The sequence below is a fragment of the Photinus pyralis genome, unplaced genomic scaffold (genome assembly GCF_008802855.1).
Source record: "Photinus pyralis isolate 1611_PpyrPB1 unplaced genomic scaffold, Ppyr1.3 Ppyr1.4_LG9, whole genome shotgun sequence".
In the NCBI taxonomy this organism is placed as follows: Eukaryota; Metazoa; Arthropoda; class Insecta; order Coleoptera; family Lampyridae; genus Photinus; species Photinus pyralis.
Genome location: NW_022170878.1, coordinates 4,058,068 through 4,078,732, shown reverse-complemented (window position 1 = coordinate 4,078,732; position 20,665 = coordinate 4,058,068). Strand labels below are relative to the sequence as shown.

The 20,665-nt window shown below is 37.4% G+C and overlaps 1 protein-coding gene across 1 annotated transcript in view; it reads right to left on the bottom strand.

Annotated features, from left to right (window-relative positions):
- LOC116181161 (dendritic arbor reduction protein 1-like) overlaps positions 1 to 20,665 on the bottom strand; it is a 127,102-nt gene that overhangs the window by 57,295 nt on the left and 49,142 nt on the right. The gene's annotated exons all lie outside the window — the stretch shown is intronic.

Sequence of the window (20,665 nt, the reverse complement as noted above, 5' to 3'; positions counted from 1 at the left end):
AAAATACAACGCGTAATTTCTTTAGAGCATTTAAGCTCTTGAAAAACCCCCCCCCCCCATTCGGTGCTACGTTTCGTGCAATAGTTTTGTGGAGAAAAGTATCTGATCATCTTCCCAAAAACTATAATGAAAGCGTTTAGGCCTAAACTTTTTGTCGGGGCCAGCGTAACGCGGCGGGGGGAAGGGGAGGAGTATGAAAAATCCCCCCAGTATACACTACCAGGGAGGAAAGGGAGATTCAACTACAGTTTCTAAAAAAACCGCAAGCGTCCTAGCAAAGGAAAACTAATCCATCAGAATATAAATACTGGAGAGAATACCACCTATACCCCCCCCCCCCCGCGGTGCTACGTGTTGTGTAATACTTTTTTTGGAGAAAAAAACTCTCATGAAAGCCTCGAGCGAAAAACTTTTTGTGAGGAATACCGTAGCACCGAGGGGGGGGGGATATGGGGGGGATATTCCCAGTAAGTGTATATTATGATGGGAATTATCAAGTCTTCCTTTGCTAGGAAGTTTGTGGTTTCTTTTGCAAACAATCACTGAATCTTCCTTTGCTGGGGGGGGGGGGATTCCATACCCACGAGAGCTACATTCTATACACTACCGGTGAGCAAAGAAGATTCAATGTGACGGTTTCCAAAAACACACACACACTCCCTAGCAAAGGAACACTTGATGGACCCCCCCCCCCTCCCCAGATCCCCGGTGCTACGTTTTGTGCAATAGCTTTTTGGAGAAAACTATGTGATCATCTCCCAAAAACTATTATGAAAGGTGTGAGGATTCAACTGTTGGTGGGGGACCCTTCATGGTATTCTAATGAAAGGTCTCATCGAAATAAATTGGTTTGTACAAACTATAACTTTCCCGTGCGACTTTTTATCGAGATCAGTGAGCGACGGGGCCGGAGGGGGGGGGGGGGGTTAAAAATTAATTTCACCTCTCATTGTATTCTAATTAAAGGTCTCAACGAAAGGAACCGTTTTCTACCAACTACTGCCCTTCTTTATGTCCTCTTATCAAAGTACAGGGAGGAGAGGGGGGGGGGGGGAACTAGTTTTATCCTTCATGGTACTCTAATGAAAGGTCTGAACGAAAGGAATTAATTTCTACCAACTATAGCTCTCGGGATCAGGTATATTCCCTTATACCTCAAGAACGGATTGTCGGAAGAAGGTACTCACAAAGGGCGATTGACAAGTCTGCAAGATATATATCCATTGGTGATGTCAAAACTAAAGCTATTTCGGTTAAAAAAAATCGTTTTATCTGCACTAGAGTGTGCACAATTTATACTTGTTTGGAACTGTATGCGCGACTACCGGTTTGGGTAAAATAAAGCAGCCCCAGTAAACTACTGCCCTATTTTGGTTTGCCGTTTCTTCTTCATTTCATATCTTATAGTGCATCCTTCTTATTCAAAAAGGTGTAATAAAGTGTGATATATTTTGCGGCCGAGTCTACCAAGGACGAATTTTCCGAGGCATTCATTGCTGGGACAAATTTTTGGAAGTGAATTTTGATCTACTGGAGTGAGTCTGCCTACATTCTCTGGAATACCTGAAGAAACTAGATCAGAAAAATCGGAATCAGAGTATTTGAATAGTCCGGGAAATATAAACAAACTAAAGAGTCGGAAAAATCTGGAAGACTGAAAGAATGAGAAGAAACAAAAGCAACAGAAGGATCCGAAGAAATGTGAGGGATTTTAAAGGTTTTAAGAATCTGAAGAAGTGGGAAAATCTTAAAAAAATGAAAAACCAAAGGCAACTGCAGATTCCAAAGAAACAAACGAATCCGAGGAATCGTAAGCACCTGTAGATTTAGAAGCACGCTGAAGAATTAGCAAAAGTAAAAATTGAAGAATCGAAGGGACTGAAGATCTTCTAAAATTCGAAGAATTTAAAGATTTTAATGTTAAGGGTCTGACCTGATGAACCCCCCGTGTAAATTCGAATTGCTCATCAAATTGGATCGCGAGGCCATTCGTTCTTTGGGGAACTGCCCGCACAGGTTTGGGGACTGTCTTTCATTGTAAAGCCCACCCTGAATCTGTTTCTCGAAAATTCGTCAAGTCAATATCCTGAAAATTAAGAGTTGAAAAATTATAGAACAGGACGTGCAAATCTATCGTGTTCTCCGGACAGTCAGCCTCCAACAGATATTTTGTGTAACTTTGGAAAAAATCCGAAGCGTACAAAGAATTACAAATAATCCCTAGATTTTAAAGAATTGGAGGTATTCGAAGCAAAGGAAGAGCAAAATCTAAAGAATTTCAAGAATGAAACGGAACGCTCTCAAGATTTCAAAGGATTTGACGCTGGAAAGAGTCCGAAAAAGTGAAGGATTTAGAGAATTCCGAGAAACAGAAGTTCAAATAATATGTAAAAATTGGAAGAGGAGAAAAATCATAAGAATTAGGTATTTGAAGGGCCGGAAAAGAACCAAAGAATCTGAGTAATGTCCGACTAGGTAAATTAGAAGAAAGAGAAGCGGCTTAGAGATTGTTTTAAAGGAAGCGTTGTATCTTACAGAAGTTTATTGACACATACAATGTTTTATATTATTTTATCTACATTTTGAAAAAAAATTAGCATTAGCATTCATAAGAGGAGAGCGTTACGTACGGCGCATACAAAAAAATGGAATGCTATTAAGATTTATTGCAACCTATCGCTGCATAAATCACGAGATCTTTTATGCATAAATCATGTGTATAAAACATGAGGGTACTATACAGAAATAATAACAATAATAATTGCACCCACGTACGATATACATATTGCGCTAATTGGTGGAAATAATCAAGGAACGTGCGTCGCCGATTGTGCGGGGGTTGCTTAAAAGCCGTCCGCAACAAAGACCTTTTAGCATCTAATGGGTTGCCGATGATTCATTACGTATATCGTACATAGGTGGTAATGTGCAGAAAAATTCGCGTTATTAAAATTTATTGGCATTCGGGTAGGTGAGATTACTTTATAGGCATTACTTTGTAATTATTTCTTATTGTGCGACGTTCCCATATTGTGCGATTAAAAGGTTATTAAGATGCCCGTTTGGGAGATGGGATAGGTATGTATTATTCTTTAATTGATCGCGTTGAACCGAATTAAAATACTGCATGGATTTTTATTCGAGTTGGAAACCTTTCCACTCCACGATCTTCTCTTTGATTCTTCATTGCCTACTTTTGTGGGAATTCTGCCTTCCAAATCTACGAACACTCAGAGCCTATCAGTTGCTTTCATTTCTTCATTTTTAAGATTCAACTTTCTTCATTCTTCAGATTATCCACATTGTTAAAATTTTGCCCTTTGATCAAATTTTTCATATTCGTCAGATTCCACCGATCTGCCGTTTCCGATCAAATCTTCGATTTCGTCGAATTCTTCAACTTCAGATTCTTCAACGTATTTTTTCCAGTTCTTCACATTCCTCAGGTTATTCGGATTCTGAATTCTTCAATTTTTTCTCTTTTTTTCTTCGCATCTCTCAGTGATCTGTCAGAATATTATCATTATTTTAACCCTCTTAAACCCCCCCCCCCCCCGATTTTTTAGATGCCCTCCAGAATCTTCGGTTTATTAAAGTCTTAAATTCACTTCCTCATAAGATTTGAGACTAAAATTCCGAATGTAAGGTTAAATCGGTGGGCGTAATTAGTATATCAATAGTGCAATGTTAACAAGTTGTCGCGAAAGTTAAAAAAAACCGCCCGCTGATAGAAAATGTCACTTGACTAATTAAGAAACTAGATCATGAGTTAAATAGTCAAAAAGAATACACGATAATTATTCGCGACAAAATTTAAAATGTCGCACACGTCACGGACCTTTGAAAAAAGAAAGGTATTGATATTTGGAACCTGTACCTATTTGCTTATTAATACAATCACGAAACGATAAACAAGGTAATAAAAATAGAAATATTCTTGGGCAAGTAGAGCAATTTTTATCATCAGTGATGATTTCATTATATGACCTATAATCGCAAAAGAATCAGATGTTTTCGAATTACCCGTTTGTTCTCTAGAAGAATTTATTTTGATTGTTTCAAGGATCTTTTTCTTCTTTAATCATTTCGGCGAGGTTGCTAGATTTTTATATGATCCGCAGAAGCAGATTTTTGGCGCTGACTACGATTATGGTAAACCTGTTCTTTTCGCACGTCATTTAAATTTAGTACTCTTACTCCATCTACGTATTTTCTTTGTAATCCACCTGTTGAAATGTAAATTATTTCTGTAGTAAATTTCTTATTACCTTTGTTCTCTGTTTTAGCGTTATAGGTTTTACTCACCTAGTTCTTTGTTTTGCCCCTACAGGCCATCTAAGTGTTATAGATATTACATTAGTTCTTTGTTTTGCCGACGGAGGGCGTGCAGGTGTGTTCTATTTTTCTAATGATCGGCAGAATTTTTCGCGCTACCTGTGGCGAAGCGGCAGAGTGCTGCGATTCTAAGAATGTGTAATACGCTAATTACAACCGAATTACGTACCATACTTTTTCTACGACCTCCGTGTGTTTCGAAATGAAAATAAGGCAAAACCCAAAACGACGATTGAGATAATTATTCCTTCCAAACGTGCATGATCTATTCTATTTTTAGCGCATCTTTCAAGAATTAAAAAAAATGTGCTATTGTTTGCGTCTTGTCCGTCCGTGCGTCCGGACCCACTTATATCGTTTTGAACTACTTCTAGGGGAATGGTCCCAGAGTCCTGGATTTTTTTTGCAGTAGGTAGCCTATACCTTGAAGGTGTGCCAGACGGCCATCAAATTTCGTCTTTTTTGTGTCTTCTTTTTCTTTAATCATTTACTTCTTCGCGCTCTTCCAATTCTTCTGTTTCGAATTAATCGGATTCTTTAAGTATTTAAAATTTTCTGTTTATGCTTAAACATTCGAAATCGGCACAATACTCAAATTCTTCTATTTTTGTTCTTTAACTTCTTTAACTCTTTTTTTGGTTTCATCAGTTTCTTAACATTTGCACGCTTCCTCTAATTGTTCACTTTTTGACATCCTCCATCCCCCTCGGCTCCATTTTTACGATTCTTTGTGGATTCTTCCGATTCTTGGATTTTTTCGGCTTCTTCAGTTTCTTCAATGTTTTTTTAAAATTTATTTGAGTTCATTATAGTCGGGAAATTGTTTAAATCCTTTAATTTCTTCACATACGATCAGCAGAAGTACATTGCCTAATTATTTTTTTTTATATTTCATACCGCTAGGTGATAATAAAGTTTGGCGGGTGCGCGAGGTGAGGCGGCGCAGCCGCCGAAACCGAGCGTATGTCCCATTCACATAAATGTTGGTTGCTCGGAATCCTCCGAAACAGCTCGACTGATTTTCTACAATTTTTTTTGTATATTTGGTAGGTATGAGAATAGATCGTAAAGTATAGTTTATAGCGCTAGGCAGTTATATAGTTCGGCGGATGTGCGCCTAAACCGAGCGTTCCATCCAACAACTCTTTGTTTCTTTTTTTTGCCCCTATAGGCCATCCAAGTGTTATAGATCTCTTATTACATTAGTTCCTTGTTTCGCCGACGGAGGTCGTGCAGGTGTTTTCTATTTTTTTAATGATCGGCAGAATTTTTTCGCGCTAACTGTGGCGAAGGGGCGCTTTGATGTCACTCTAAAAAAATCGCGACACTACTTAAAGAATGGTGATGATGGTGAAGATTCTGGCATCGTAGGCGGTACAGATTTAGATGATGCAGGATAGAATTGTGATTTTCTCATGAGTTTTAGATTCCCTCTGTACGTTCTTAAAACCGTGTCGCTTCTCGGGAATTACAGTAACCATCGGATGGTTTCTGCCCCTGTTTTAAGTCTAGCAATTCTCGTCTGAGTATCTAGGAAATAGGCGTACAACTTTTTGTTTGCAACTTTAGCGTTCTTTCCAAGACGCCAAGATTTTTCCTTTTTCAATTAGACATGGTCCGCTATAGTAAAAAGGACATATGGCTGTTGGGCAAACATTTTCATTGGTTTGGTAGTTAAAGTTAGGTTAAACAGAGGTTTCCTTCAGTTTGTAGTCTAGAGTTGATTTTTTGGGGTTTATACAGTTTTTTTCAAATTAGTTCATGCAAGATACCAAGATTGATCTCAGCATTTAGCAGGACTTTTTACGATTTGGTAAGCGGCCTAGTGGTCCTGACTTTTTAAACGCGTGCGAAAGCTTGAGGCGCTAAGAGTCGTGGGACATGACGCAAGTAGTAGGAAATTACTCCACGTAGAGCAAATGTATAGTTGTCAAGCGTTCTCATTGGACGGAAAAGTTTTGAGTGTGTAGGATCAAGGCTAAGTAAAATATGATTGACAGGAATAAATCCCTAAGCAGACTTTTTGACACTGAGTACGATTATAGTAAACCGAATAAAATGGAATGTTTTCCAAAAAACTGGAGCGTACGTTCCTCAATTTTCCGATGGGAAAACCGCTGTGGAATTCTGGTGTACAATCTCATGGAATTCTTTGAATTATTATTCATTTTAGGAAATGCATTTGGAATCCCTGTTATTTGGACTTCGTGTAAAACAGGTTAAGAAGGAAGTGGTAGGCTTAAGGTGAGAATTAAGAGGTAATTGTAATTCAGAGATACGTGTAAAAGGTTCGCCTGGAAACATTTGCGTAGTTATTGTAAAAGTTTATCTCCGGTCTTGCGATAAGAACTGCTATCGCTGCGTACGCTAATTAAGTTTCAAGATAGGGACGTGTTATCGCCGTTTAGAAAACACAGGTGTAGTTTGATGTTTAGAAGGCGCGGATAATGTTGTTAAGGAAGGAGGAACGGGAGTGACAAAAGAGAAAAGGTTTCAAATAAGCGAACCGGCTTCTTCATAGTTTCCTGGATTCCTTCCAGTTTGTTCATAGCTCTTGAATCGTGTCCAAGTGTCCAAGCTTCAGCGAGTTTCTTCAGGTTTATTAAAGGTTTCAAACCCGTTAAGCTACTTTCAACATCTTCAAGCTACGTTGGAATCTTTCAAGCTTCTTCCACTAGTCAAAAACAGATCAGTTTTTTATTTGAAGGTGGAGTCGTAATTGTCTATGTCAAACCCGCCTCCTGTCATTTTCGTTGCTTAACCTTTAGCTTATTGTCGCACTACATTTTCCAATTAAGCACTTTCGATAGGATCTATGCCTCGTATTTTCGTAGTTACGTCATCCACTTAGTGGTAAAGATCGAATGGTTCCTTAATCAAGACGGTGGCATTGAAATCTCGTAATGTTAATAGAACGGGTACACAAAATTATATTTGCAAATTTCCCATTGTTGTAATTTGACAAGCATGACACAGTATTTAGCGGAGCACGTTCTATACACATGTAACTAGTCCCACTCTTTTTAAACAACGGTAACATTTGAATAATTGTTAAGCTGAAGAAACAACCCGAGGCAAACAATGGCTGAAAATTCATAAATTATTCAAATTATCCCCACAGATTGAGATAGCCTCAGTTCAATTAAAAAGACGCGCCGTGTTCGAATTAATCAAGCTTATGGTGTATAACAATCGACGTGTAATCGCAATTATTCCAAGCTAAACAAAAAAAAACTGGTTATTCAAATGCGGCTCGGTTTGCAATCGCGTATTTCACTCATTCATAAATTTTTCGGGTCAAATGTTAAATATTTTGTATATTACTTTTTATTAACATAAATTGCGAAACGTATTAATTCATAACTTACGTAAGAAAACATTGATAAATCGCTATATTGTTAATACACAGAGAATGATTTCCTACTTCTTCATTTTTTTACAGAGAGGTTTCGGTCGTAAATTTGTGCACCGGATCAATAACTAACGCGCTTGCACGTTGAGAAAATGGCGTAGGAATGTAATGGCCGTGATCTATCGGTTGCGCAAGTCCCGAAGGGGCTTTTCCACCCTTTATCGGGGAAATGAAAATGCATATCTATGCGCGGAATTTGCCAATGGGATGCTTTTGCTTGAAATGTTTGGATTCGTAGAATTACCTTTAAGTTACATTCATGCGAAATGCTTCAAAAACTCCCCGCAGTTTATTTTCACCTTTTATTTTATTTATCTTTCTCGTTATGGGCCCTCAAAAGGCTTTCGCCCTCAATAATGCCTTTTAGAGGTGTCCCTGCAGAAGGTCTTAAGTTGTTCTATACTACTCCAGTATTTACCTTACGAATTATGAAAACTGCAGGAAAACCTAATTCGGAAACTGATCTAAGAAAATTCCCATCTCTTCCACAGATGAAAAAAATTCACCTCAATCCAGGTTCGAACACCAGCCTCTCCGCTTATTTGAAGGTGGTCTTAAGGTAAAATTGAAATCCAAAAAATATTTGTCGCCCCCCCCCCCCTTCCCCCCCTCTCCGCCCTTCACAATCGTGCAAATACATTCAAGGATTTAGAAAAAATCCATGGATCGTGATTCCTGACATATAGACGCCCAGAATTTGAGGAAAAAAGGATATGTATAGTAAAGGAAAGGCAAAGAGTGACTGGGTGAGGGGAGGATAGGAAAAGTACATGGAGACTAAGAATGGTGCTCTACATTAAAAGCGTTTTAAATGGAGGTTACTGCTCCAAAAAGAGATAACAACAGGTAAGTAAGGCATGTTTGTGGAAGAATGAACAACATCAACCTAAAAAAGCCGTCAGGCCATCAGTGACAAACCTGCCTTATCTATTGTTATCTCTTTTTGACGCAGCAACCTCCATTTAAAACGCCATTAATGTAGAGAACCATTCTTTAGTTGATCGCCCGTGGTTCGTAAAACTAGATACCCACTTGCTCTCTAACCCGAATGCCATGCGGTATTAATATCAGCGCTAATCCGATAGGCAAACTTACTCATTTTACGGACCAGTTATTATACATACTTTTCTGTACCACCCTGTATACCAAAAAATACATTATTTAGTGGAGAGAGATTAGGGGAGATGTGGATAAACAGAAGTCCGAGAGTAAAAGATCTAAGAAGGCGGCAGGGCACCTCGGTGTGACCCTACGGGGTCATTGGATTTGACCGACCCATTTTCAATAGACTTATTGCATATCGTACATATGTCAACTGTGCACACTTTGAAGCGAATAGGTTCAAGAGTTTGGCAGAGACCATAGGGAGGCGTGACCCCAAGGCGTCATTGGATTTGACCCATTATCAATCGGCTTGTTATATGTGTTATATAGGGCAACTGTGAAAAGTTTGAACCGAATACGTTCAAGCGTTTGGCACAGACAGAGAGGCGTGAGCTTAAGGGATCATTGGATTTGACCCATTTTCAATGGGCTCATTACTTGCGGCATATAGGTCCACTGTGGACAGTTTGAGCCGAATCGGTCCAAGCGTTTGACAGTTATCGTGTTCGCGGACAGACGGACACCATCGATTCCCATAAAAAGCTTGCATCGCTTTGCTCTGCCGCTTAATAATTGGAAGGTTGGGGATTCGACTCGTGGGTTCGCAGTGGCGGAGGTAGGGAGGTTCGGTAATTCCGGGGATCAGATTCAGAGCTTCAAAGAGTCACAAATACAAACACCCAGAGGAAATAGGATGGTACGGGAGCAGGGATCCAGCAGGCAAAGGTTTAGGGCTATTTCGGCCAGGTGTTCAGGATTCTGGATGTCAGGGATTCTAGGTATCAGGAATTCTTGGATTTAAGGATTTGCGTTGGGGAATGGTGGGATAGGCAGATCGTCAGAGGTAGAGAGCAGGTGAACGGGAAAGCATATAGAAATTACAGAAAACGTAAGAGATAGAAAAAGGAGTGTAAAGAATGAGAATGATAGGATGCTAATGAATGATATTTGTTTGTTTGTTTTTGTTTGTTTGTTTGTTTGTTTGTTTGCTTGTTTGCTTGTTTGCTTGTTTGCTTGTTTGCTTGTTTGCTTGTTTGCTTGTTCGCTTGTTTGCTTGTTTGCTTAATTGTTTGTTTGTTTATTATCCCTCTCTTGTTCTGGGCTCTCAACAGGCTTGCGCCCAATTACATAATGCTACTTTAGGGTTAAGAGTTAAATGGAATGGGCGAGTTAGTAAGGTTAAAGAATGGAGACTCAAAGACGAAACCCCTTCTCTCCCTTCTCCCAGAAAAAGGGAGATGTGGTTAATTTTTTTAGTGCCAGGAGTAATAGAGCGAGATGTAGCGTTCTCCTTTGCTGCTAAAAACTGTCTCTTGGACTACCCCCCAGAACGCCCGGTACGACGCTCTCTCCCACAAAAAAAATCCATCGAACTTCCCAACCAAATCCTGTAAATATCGAATACGTTTCAGGAAAGGAAGATCCGAACGTTCTTTCCTGAAAACTATTATGCGTTTTTAGCGGGGTAGCACTGTAACGGTAGCACTGGGGGTTAAGGAATAATCCACGGATATAATATAGATACGGTTAAGTTTTCCCGAATACTGGGTAACAGAGAGGGGTGTCGCGGAAAGTATATATAGAACGGGGGGGAGGGGGGGGGGGATATGAAAGTATGAAAGTCTTAAGTTCGCTGTAGAGAACTTAACGTAAAGGGGTCTGGGGGGTATGGAATACTTCCCAGGAAAAAGAAAGACTTCATTTCCCTACAATTAACGTAAGACTATCGTATACTGGGGAGTATTCCATAGCCCCCACAATCTCCGGTGATATGTTCCTTCAGCCCTAAGGGCTGTTTTTAAAAATTATACTTTAAGTGCTAAGGGAATTGAAAAATTTGGGGAAGTATCTAGAACCGAGAGGTTGGGGGAGGAGGGGGGGAGTATACGAAGGTCATATATTAATTATAGGTAAATGAAGGTGGGGGGCTCTGAGGGATATAGAATATTCCCCAAGAAAAAAGAAACATTAACAGTTCATTTCCCTACACCTGACATAAGACCTTCGTATAAGGAGGGGGGGAGTATTTTATAACCCCCACACTCCCCGGTGATACGTTCACCCTCAAAACCTTCACCTCTAACCGCTCTTTTTGAAAATTATAGTGTAATTGAGAAGAGTACTGAACATTTTGGGGAAGACTGTAGAACCGAGGGGTCTGGAGGGTGTGGAATACCCCCCTCATTATACAAAAGTCATAGGTTAACTGTAAGGAAATGAAGGTATGGGGTCTGGGGGTTACGGAATATTCCCCAGTATACGAAGCTTTTATGTTAATTATAAAGAAATTAACGTAGGGGGTCGGGGGGGGGGGGGAGTACGTGATACCCTCAAACACCCCGGCGATACGTTCACCTTCAAAACATTCAGCTGTAAAGGCTCATTCTAAAAATTACATTGTAAGTGCTAAGTGTGCTGATCATTTTGAGGAAGAACCGGGGGGTCTGAGAATATGGAAGCCCCACCCCTTCCCAGTATACGAAGGCTTGTAGGGAAAATAACGTAAGGGGGTCTGGGAGGTATGGAATATTCCCCAGGAAAAAGAAAGATGCATAGTTCATTTCCCTACAATTGACAATAAGAACTTCGTGTACTGGAGATGATACAGGGCCGGTGAAGTGAGAGTGGGAGCAGAAACATGATACGAGGAAAAGAAAGGGGATGCGCGAATGAGTGAGAATTCAGTGGTTAACACACCGTTGAGGGAACCAAGAATTCAGCGAATTCAGTATAGAATGATTCAAGCATTGTAATAACAACCTACATTTAAATGAAGAAATTCAATGTACAGGGTCCACTTTCGACACGTATCTCCATAATTGTTAGTGCTATTAAAAAAGTATCACGTGCGCTTTTTGAGTAAAATCAAAAATTGAAGATACGCGGGAGTCCTATACGTTTTGAGTTAAAAGAGATACACAAAAATGTGGATTACAAAAGATTCTTTAAAATAATTCACCGTATTCAAGTAAGTATACGGGGTCAAGAAAAAAAGTTATCGGACCTAACTTCGTTTTTTTTAACGAAAACCCCTGTATATTATAGTATAAAAAGATAGCATATTCAATTCTATTTCCAAAAATATAATACACCAGGGATAATATTTAAAAAAAACCAAAAAGATTTTAAAAAATTAACGGTTCAAATGATGCAAAACAATTTACACAAATTTTTCAACACATTTTTAAAACCTCTGAATTTTTTTGAATCAATATTGATTTTTTCATTTTGCAGTGTTATACTTTCAAAAAAATAATTTAATATGCTATTTTCTACATTAAAATATACAGGGTGTTCCATTAAAAAAGTCATCGTACTTTTTCGATTGCTCAATCAAAAGTTATGGACAAAAAATCAATTTCGAAAAAAAATTCAAAGGTTGTAACTTTTGATCTAGTAGCCCAATCTTCAAACTGTTTGAAATTATGGATTATACGGGGCAAATTCTATAAGAAAATGTTTTTTCCCGGTCGATCTCAGAAATTTTTTTTTCCGGCCTCAAAAAAAGCAAGTGTATAAACCTTCCTATTTTTTTACCATAAATCGACTAGTCCAAAATTTCTCGAGAAAACACTTTTTCTTATTAATTTTGGTGCGTAGAATCCAAAACGTTCGTACTTTTTCGATTAGACGTCTCAATCAAAAGTTATGGGCAAAAAACCAATTTCGACCAAAAATTCAAAGGGCTGTAACTTTTGATCTAGTAGCCAGGTCTTGGAACTGTGTGAAATTATGGATTCTGCAGGCCACATTCATATTTTTTCTTCGGGCCTCAAAAAAAGGCAGCGTATAACCTTCCTTTTTTTTACCAAAAATCGACTACACCAAAAACGATTCGTACTTTTTCGATTAGACGTCTCAATCAAAAGTTATGGGCAAAAAACCAATTTCGACCAAAAATTCAAAGGACTGTAACTTTTGATCTAGTAGCCAGGTCTTGGAACTGTGTGAAATTATGGATTCTGCAGGCCACATTCATATTTTTTCTTCGGGCCTCAAAAAAAGGCAGCGTATAACCTTCCTTTTTTTACCAAAAATCGACTACACCAAAAACGATTCGTACTTTTTCGATTAGACGTCTCAATCAAAAGTTATGGGCAAAAAACCAATTTCGACAAAAAATTCAAAGGGCTGTAACTTTTGATCTAGTAGCCCGATCTTGGAACTGCTTGAAATTATGGATTCTGCAGGCCACATTCTGTAAGAAAATGTTTTTTCCCGGTCGATCTCAGACAATTTTTTTTCCGGCCTCAAAAAAAGCAAGTGTATAACCTTCCTATTTTTTACCATAAATCGACTAGTCCAAAATTTCTCGAGAAAACACTTTTTCTTATTAATTTTGGTGCGTGGAATCCAAAACGTTCGTACTTTTTCGATTAGACGTCTCAATCAAAAGTTATGGGCAAAAAACCAATTTCGACCAAAAATTCAAAGGACTGTAACTTTTGATCTAGTAGCCAGGTCTTGGAACTGTGTGAAATTATGGATTCTGCAGGCCACATTCATATTTTTTCTTCGGGCCTCAAAAAAAGGCAGCGTATAACCTTCCTTTTTTTACCAAAAATCGACTACACCAAAAACGATTCGTACTTTTTCGATTAGACGTCTCAATCAAAAGTTATGGGCAAAAAACCAATTTCGACCAAAAATTCAAAGGGCTGTAACTTTTGATCTAGTAGCCCGATCTCGGAACTGCTTGAAATTATGGATTCTGCAGGCCACATTCTGTAAGAAAATGTTTTTTAGCTTTCCCTTTTTACAAAAATCGACTACTCCAAGTTGAAAAATGAAGACTCAAAAACAGTTCCCCCCCCCCCCCCCCCTCAACCAAGAAAAACGTAGATTAATTTTTTCATACTACCAGCACGAGAGTTCCAGGAGTAATAGAGCGAGGTGTTTGACAACTTTTTTTCTTAGTCCCGTATTTTTATTTTGAAAATGGGAGATTATTCAAAAATCATTATACAGAAACCAATTACACAAATTTTATTTAACACCTGAGATAACTCTTGGGTAAAATCTGAACATGAAAACTCTATCTGGGTCGTATAATGGATTCAAATAAACCCAACTAAGTAATTGATTGAGAATAACAATCAAAAAAATGTCTAAATATTTTCTTTCAGTTAGGAGTAGGTTTAGTGTTCATTTTAGAGCGGTTGTAAGGATTTGTTCTTTTTATCTCATAGTTTAACCGCAATAAATGTATTTCAGTTTTTAAGGAGTTTTTTGGAACTAGCGTCGCTGTTGCAATTCCTACAGGGAGAGTGAGAAAGTTTTCGACTTAGATGCTGATATAAAAGTTCCAAAACACATTGGGATATACAATTTTGATTTAGTAATTTCCCAAACCTTTAGTTAATTATTAATGAGAAAATTTTGAAGTTTTTTTTTCTCAAGATTGAAGTCAAATTGGAAGGATTGTGGGTCTTCCGTGTCAAATTAGCAACTGTCAAAATAGCAATCAATTTTGAGATAGTGTCGTCGTAAAGAATCGCCATTTGATTTTTCTGCCGTCTCACAATAATAAAAATTCCTGCTGAGCGAGCGTCGGCCGATCGTTTAAAACCCGATAAATAATAAAAATGAAGGTAAACTGGACGGCGGTTTAGAAATTCAAATAGACCTCATAGATATGCATAACCTGTTGGTCACTATTTTGAAAACATAATTTAATAACGTGTACCGAGCCATTTGTTTCGTTTAAATGGTTTTCCTGGTACATAACTTTTGAGAAGCGCTTTGAATACCGAGCCATATCGTAAGGGACGCGTTACGTAAAAATAACGCACAATGGAACGAAATTAATACTTTCTAATGCCGCCATTTGCGATTAAACGAGCAAAAAAAAAAGATGGAAGTTAGTATCTGATGTGAATATTTGTTTCTACATTTCTCCATAAATGGCCGCAATCAATCGTGGGTGTTTTACTTTATCTTAGAAAGTCCTTTTCTTCTTTACGACCTACACGTATGTATCTGAAGTTTTTATATCGTCCGAGTTGCAATTGCATTTATCAATGCGGACTTTTTTCCCGCAGCCATTCCTCGCAATTGGAAAATCGATCGGCCGCGGTAATCGTCGCGATTTTACATTCTAATTAATTAGATAAGGGACTGGATCTTTTCCTTCGAGTTAAAACGCTTTCTTGATAACAATAAATTGTAATTAGCTCGGTCTTGCATTTGTCATCTGCTGCAGGTCTCGCATTTGGGTTCCATAATTTTTCATTATCCTGTCAGGTTGGTACTCAATTCTGGTGACTGGTGAAATTATGTTCGCATTGAATTTTCTTTACATCGTGATGGCTCTGCAAAAGTTTCACATGATCACCACTTAAATTGCCAAAAGTCATTGTTACTAGGTCGTTGATTTCTGAGTCAAATTATAGCTGGTAAATGAGAATACTGGCACTAAAAACTAAATCCGAACTCAAAATGTAAAAAATTTAAAACGCAAGTACCGTTTAATTTTCTATAATAATTCAATTTTCGTGTATCTTGGTCATCTCGAAATACAACTTTAGTTTAAGATTACCCTATCCAAGACCTTAGATACCTTCTGAACTGGAGAATCTTCCGCTAATTAACAATGTATTTCATTTACTTCATCTAAGAGACTTCGAAATGTTCTTTTTCACAAATGGGAAAGAAGCGGAGTTGCTTCGAAATCTCATTCAAATGTATTAAATTAACGTCAGATTTAAATTATTCAAATTCAAGAATTACTTCCTCAGATGGTAAATTTTTGCAATGTGAAATGTGTTTTGCGTTTTCCACAGTTACCTCTATATTTACCCTCTGTGAACAATGATTACGAATTTTCTTCGGCTCGGTTCTTTTGCCCGATGGGTTGTAGGGGAACATGGAATTTTTTTGGTCTGAGCTGATGGATGTGAAGAAACGCAAGAAAGGAAAGAATCCGAAAAATCAAACCTTAAACAAAAATCAAGAAGAAATGAAAGAAACGTCAAGAATTTGAAAAATCAAGAAAGGTCGAACAATTTTCAAAATCCAAAGAATTTGGGAGATCTTGTAAGTAAACATTAAGGATCTGAAAAAAGAGAATTTTACGAATCAGAAAACAACAAAAAAGCCGAAGGGATTCCAGAATTTGGTATGGATCTAAAGAATTTAAAGAAAGTGAAGAATCGCAAAAAAAAGAATCCGAAAAAATACTCACGAGTTCCACAGAAAAAAAAAGGAAAACAATAAAAATATGAAGAATTTGAAAAATTGAATGAATTCTAAGAAGTTGAAGAGTTTAAAGAATGTGATGAATATGAAGACTAGGAAGAATTTGAAGTGCCGAAGAATTGGAAGGCTAGAGTCTCGTCCTAATGGCAGCCCCAGTGCCTAAGTGCCGTCAGGTGTGGAGTTATTACACGATGATTAAACAAAGATTGTATTTAAAGTCACTCTTTGCCAGTAAATTTGTAATATTTATTGTAATTGTCGAAAATAGTCTCGGACATTTCCGTCAATGCATTGAGTAGGATCCGTCTTAGAAATGCGACGCCGTGGTCGTCTTACATAGGTACGGTTGTAAAAAATGTTTAACTGGCGAATTTTCGAGAAACAAATTCAGGGTGGGCTTTAAATGAAAGTGATACTTACATACAACGCAATGCACGTCATCGACATATCGAACACTTACAAGGGCTTCGTCAACCGCTCGAACTTGTGCCCACAGTCGGTATACGCTGTTAAAAAATGTTTAATCGGAGAACTTTCTAGAAACAGATTCAGGGTGGGTTTTACCATGAAAATGATATCTCAAGACGACCATTAAATAGGTAATTACTTGTTCAATGATACGGTGCAATGCGCGTCATCAACTTATAATAATAATAATAATATTTATTGTCCAAACAAGTAGATACTCTATAACAGGACAATATCTAAAAAAGAAATGTTACAGTAATTGCGAGCCGCTAACTATTCAAGAAAAAAATAAACAAAAAAAATCTAAAAATTCAACTCAGGTACAACTAAACTCATTCAACGAATTTTAACAGTTCGTTTAAAGTAATATTAACTATATCCATGGTGGAAGGTAATTCGTTCACTAGTGAGCACACTAAATGAACTGGTGATCTCTGTAACGCAGCAGTTCTGCATCTAAACGGGTTGAATGTTGCTGTGCATCTTGACGACAATCTTGGAACGCGGAACCTGATTTTGTTTAGTAAAGAAGGGCAATCGATAGTATTGGACAAAAGTTTGTAGAGAAAGGTAACACATAGCCGCTTTCTTCTGATACTAAGAGGTAAAAGTTCAAACCGCGCACACATAGTCAACTGAGAGAAACCTCTTGGGGGATAACATCCATCTTCTCGGTAGAATAGGTATTTTAAAAGCCTACGTTGGACGCGCTCAATTTCGTGGACGTAGTTTTGGTATAGTGGGAACCAAATTAATGCACCGTACTCCAGCTTACTTCTCACCAGCGAAGTATACAGAGCTCTTATAGTAAAAGTATTCCTAAAGGCGGTACTTGTTCGTATAATAAATCCCAGAGTCTGGAGTGCACGTTTTATCATGTTCCTTATGTGGTAGGAGAAATTTAAAGCGGGATCAAAGTGAATGCCCAGATCCTTAATTACACTGACTTTTTCCAGAACGGTCTTGTCTATGGTATAATTATATAGAAGTGGACTATATGAACGAGTAAAAGACATAACTTTGCATTTTGAAACATTTAAGTGCAGGTCGTTGCATCGGCACCATTCGTGTAGGGAATCTAGATCGTCTTGCAGTCTACGACACTCCGCAGGGCAGGTAATTTTTCTAAAAATTTTGAGATCGTCGGCAAACATCAGCTTGTTGGATGAGATGTATCGGGGAAGGTCGTTGATAAATACTAAAAAAAGTAGGGGCCCCAAATTAGACTCTTGAGGTACGCCTGAGGTTACAACATATGATCGAGATCGGTAGCCATTGTACCATATAAACTGAGTTCGGGTTGACAAATATGATTCGAAGAGATCTACTAGGTCGACGCTAAATCCGTAATCAGATAACTTCTTCAGCATGATACGGTGGTCAATCTGATCAAATGTTTTCTGGAAATCTGTGTAGATAACGTCCATTTGACCTCGTACGTCGATGGTTTCGGCGCAACTTTGGGTAAACACGGCAAGATTTGATATGGTAGATCGTTTCCTGACAAATCCATCTAACACTTGCAAGACCTTCGTTAACCACTAGAACCTGTCCACACAGTTGGTATACGCTGTTGTAAAAAATGTTTAATCGGAGAACTTTGCAGAAACAGATTCAGGGTGGACTTCACCAGGAAGATGATATCTAAAGACGGCCATTGAATAAGTAATTACTTGTACAATGGTACGGTGCAATGCGCGCGAATCAAAAGTTATAGACTAGAACCTTCCTTTTTTACCAAAAATCGACTACACCAAAATTTCTCGGGAAAACACTTTTTCTTATTAATTTGGGTACGTAGAATTCAAGTCAATTCGTACTTTTTCGATCAGACTTCTCAATCAAAAGTTATAGGCTAGAAACCAATTTCGAAAAAAATTCAAAGGGCTGTAACTTTTAAACTCGTAGCCCAATCTTGGAACTCTTTGAAATTATGGACTCTACAGGCCACATTCTATAAGAAAATTTTTTCCCGGATCGATCTGACACAATTTTTTTTCGGGGCTCAAAAAAAGGCAGTGTATAACCTTCTTTTTTTTACCAAAAATCGACTACACCAAAATTTCTCGGTAAAACACTTTTTCTTATTAATTTGGGTGCGTAGAATCCAAATCAATTCGTACATTTTCGATCAGCCTTCTCAATCAAAAGTTATAGACTAGAAACCAATTTCGAAAAAAAATTCAAAGGGCTGTAACTTCTGAACTAGTAGCCCAATCTTGGAACTGTTTGAAATTATGGATTCTACAGGCCACATTCTATAAGAAAATTTTTTTCCGGGTCGATCTGAGACAATTTTTTTTTCGGGGCTCAAAAAAAGGCAGTGTATAACCTTCCTTTTTTACCAAAAATCGACTACACCAAAATTTCTCGGGAAAACACTTTTTCTTATTAATTTGGGTGCGTAGAATCCAAATCAATTCGTACTTTTTCGATCAGACTTCTCAATCAAAAGTTATAGACTAGAAACCAATTTCGAAAAAAAATTCAAAGGGCTGTAACTTTTGAACTAGTAGCCCAATCTTGGAACTGTTTGAAATTATGGATTCTACAGGCCACATTCTATAAAAAATTTTTTCCGGGTCGATCTGAGACAATTTTTTTTTCGGGGCTCAAAAAAAGGCAGTGTATAAACCTTCCTTTTTTACCAAAAATCGACTACACCAAAATTTCTCGGGAAAACACTTTTTCTTATTAATTTGGGCGCGTAGAATCCAAATCAATTCGTACTTTTTCGATCAGACATCTCAATCAAAAGTTATAGACTAGAAACCAATTTCGAAAAAAAATTCAAAAGGCTGTAACTTTTGAAACTAGTTGCCCAATCTTGGAACTGTTTGAAATTATGGATTCTACAGGCCACATTCTATGAGAAAATTTTTTTTCCGGGTCGATCTGAGACAATTTTTTTTTCGTGGCTCAAAAAAAGGCAGTGTATTATAACCTTCCTTTTTTTACAAAAAATCGACTACACCAAAATTTCTCGGGAAAACACTTTTTCTTATTAATTTGGGTGCGTAGAACCCAAATCAATTTGTACTTTTTCGATCAGACTTCTCAATCCAAAGTTATAGACTAAAAACCAATTTCGAAAAAAAATTCAAAGGGCTTTAACTTTTGTACTAGTAGCCCAATCTTGGAACTGTTTGAAATTTTGGATTCTACAGGCCACATTCTATAAGAAAAATTTTTTTCCGGGTCGATCTGAGACAATTTTTTTTTTCGTGGCTCAAAAAAAGGCAGTGTATAACCTTCCTTTTTTACCAAAAATCGACTACACCAAAATTTCTCGGGAAACACTTTTTCTTATTAATTTGGGTGCGTAGAATCCAAATCAATTCGTACTTTTTCGATCAGACTTCTCAATCCAAAGTTATAGACCAGAAACCAATTTCGCAAAAAAATTCAAAGGGCTGTAACTTTTAAACTAGTAGCCCAATCTTGGAACTATTTGAAATTATGGATTCTACAGGCCACATTCTATAAGAAATTTTTTTTCCGGGTCGATCTGGGACGATTTTTTTTCGTGGCTCAAAAAAAGGCAGTACTTTTAAGTTATTCAAATATTTGAGAACAATTTAGAAATGTTATATAATAATATAATAATAATAATACGGTTTTACTCCCCTTAAATTTGTATATAACAATAGAAATATAAAAAAAGCTAACCCATACAAAGTATAACTTGATTTTTTAAGTAATAGGTCTTTTATCTAGAATACTATTTTAAATTTTTAATGTATTTGAGTGACAAGTATTTGAATACTTTTTACTGTATTCGAATACTTTTTATAGTATTCGAATACCTTTGATAGTATTAAAGTACTTTTGAAAGTATTCGAATGCCTTTGAAAGTATTCGAATACCTTTGAAAGTATTCCGAATACTTTTGAAAGTATTCGAATACATTCTAAAGTATTTGAATACTTATTTTTTAAAGTATTTGAATACTTATTTTTTAAAGTATTTGAATACTTTTCAATGTATCTGTATCTAGTATTTGCTTGTGCTGGACGTAAAAGTATTTAGTAATCAAATACCTTTGATTTGTGTAAAGTATTTACTATTTAGTATTCAAATACTTTTTGAAAGTGTTCTGCCCAGCTCTGATTTCATATAATCGCGAGAAATACAACCCTTAGCAGAATT